Genomic DNA, 2,253 nt, shown 5'->3' with positions numbered 1-2,253 from the left:
TAGATAAGTCTCGAGTTCTCTTACTTCCTCATCAACACATTCCGAAGAACAAAATCTTTCATCATGAATTAAAGTTCTCTCCAATGGATCCTTGATCCACACTCTCTCAAAGTGTTCTTGACAAACTGTTTGGATGAAATCTACCTCTCTAATGTCCTCATGTTCCCTAATTTGTTTGGAGACATTGAAATATGTTCATCTCCACAGTCATATTCCCAAAAGACAATTTCATCACCCCATTCCTACAGTTAATTAAGGTATTGGATGTAGCTAGGAAAGGTCTCCCTAAAATGATTGGGATGGGAGCATTAGAACTTTGAATTGGTGCGGTGTCTAACACTATAAAATCAACAGGAAAGTAGAATTTATCTACTTGGACCAACACATCCTCAACAATACCCCTGGGAATCTTGATTGACCTATCAGCTAATTGAAGGGTGATTCGAGTAGGCTTGATTTCTCCTAAACCTAATTGTTCGTAAATAGTGTAGGGTATTAAATTCACACTTGCTCCTAAATCCAACAAAGCTTGAACTATCTTATGACTTCCAATAATGCATGAAATGGTAGGACAACCAGGATCTTTGTATTTGGGAGGGGTCTTAAACTGGATGATGGCACTAGCATGTTCAGTTAGAAAGGCTTTTTCTTTCACATTCAATCTCCTTTTGACTGTGCATAAATCCTTAAGAAACTTTGCATAAGATGGAACTTGTTTAATTGCATCAAGGAGTGGAATATTGACTTTCACTTGTTTAATTGCATCAAGGAGTTCATAAGATCTTATTTAGGTTTCCCTAACCTTTTGTGGAAATGGTGCTCTAGGAACACATTCTAAATCACTCACTTTGACTCCAATTTTTCTTGAATCATCTCCTTTCTCACTCATCTCTTTCTCATTTATCTCACATTCTTTGTCACTCAAACTCTCATTTGTCACTTGTGTTTTGATTCCCTCTTCACTTTCCCTATATTTCTCCTCCACAATACCTTTAGGAATCCTAAAACCTATACCTTTGTCAACAATCTTTCCACTTCTAAGGGTAGTGATGGCTTGGACTTGTTCATGGTTTGAAGGTTTACTAGGTGAGGATTCACTCATGTGTACCTGACCTCTAGGATTGGGCATTGGTTCAACTGGGATTTTTCCCTTCTCTTAAATGCTTAGTGATTGAGTCAACTTAGTTAGTTGACTTCGAATGTCATCTAAGGTCCTATTGGTCTGGTCTTGGAATTTGTAAGCTTGGTTGTTGATTCCTCCTTGCGTTTGCATGAATTATTGAAGAGTATTATCCTCTAGGGATCTCTTATGAGGTGGTTGATATGTGTTATGTGTGGGAGAATAAAATGGTTGTGGTGGAGGTTGAAATGTTTGAGGTACTGAAGAGCCCTCATTTCTCCATCCAAAATTTAGGTGGTTCCTCCATCCAGGATTATAGGTCTCAAAGTAGGGATTGCCTACTTGGTTTGGAAATGGCTTTCTAACATTACTTGAATCAGAAGTTTGGCCATATAGCACTTCCTTGAAAGCTGGAATGGTAGGAGACTTAGTTGTCCTATGCCCTTTGCTCTCACAAACAACACAACTTTCCTCTTGTTGTTTACTCATGACATGCACTTTTTTAATCTCAAGAGACTCTACTTTCCTAGCCAATGAGGCTAATCTAGCATTGAGGTCATCAGTCTCTTTCAATTGAAACTTCCCACTTGAATGAGAAATGGTGTTTCTAGACTCAACATGAACTGGGAGAGAAGTCTCCCACTGCTTTGTGTTTTCAGCCAATTGATCAAAAAAATCAAAGGCCTCACTTGGTTCTTTGTCATAAAACTCACCATTACACATGATTGACACTAGCTTTTTAAAATCTGCGGTAAGAGAGTCATAGAAGAAACTCACTAACCTCCACATCTCAAAACCATGGTAGGGGCATGCATTTAACAAGTCTTTGAACCTTTCCCAAGCTTGGTGAAATGACTCATTTGGACTACAATAAAAATTCATCATTTGACGTTGTAAGGTTGTTGTCCTATGAGTGGGAAAGTATTTTTTCAAAAATTCAGCTTGCATTTTGACACGACGAAAAGATTGATGTCTTCTCCCAAGTGCAGGAGTGTCGAAGTAATAAATAACCCGGCAAGACCGGGGTCGAACCACAGGGAGGTTATTTGTACAAATTATAAATAACAATAATACAACAACAATAACAATAACTATAACAACAATAACAACAACAACAATAACAATAATAACAA

At 37.9% G+C, this 2,253-nt stretch overlaps 1 long non-coding RNA gene across 1 annotated transcript in view; it reads right to left on the bottom strand.

Annotated features, from left to right (window-relative positions):
- Positions 1-997: 997 nt before the first annotated feature.
- The window catches only part of LOC105112121 (uncharacterized), a 9,798-nt gene continuing 8,542 nt past the window's right edge, over positions 998-2,253 (bottom strand). Inside the window, exons 3-4 of the long non-coding RNA XR_839702.1 lie at positions 1,583-1,586; positions 998-1,008 (exon numbers count right to left, since the gene is read on the bottom strand). This is a non-coding gene — a long non-coding RNA (uncharacterized LOC105112121). The remainder of the gene's footprint in view (positions 1,009-1,582; positions 1,587-2,253) is intronic.

The sequence above is a fragment of the Populus euphratica genome, unplaced genomic scaffold (assembly GCF_000495115.2).
Source record: "Populus euphratica unplaced genomic scaffold, PopEup_1.0 scaffold324.1, whole genome shotgun sequence".
In the NCBI taxonomy this organism is placed as follows: domain Eukaryota; kingdom Viridiplantae; phylum Streptophyta; class Magnoliopsida; order Malpighiales; family Salicaceae; genus Populus; species Populus euphratica.
Note: the sequence above shows the minus strand (reverse complement) of the source record. Positions and strands in the feature narration are given on the sequence as shown.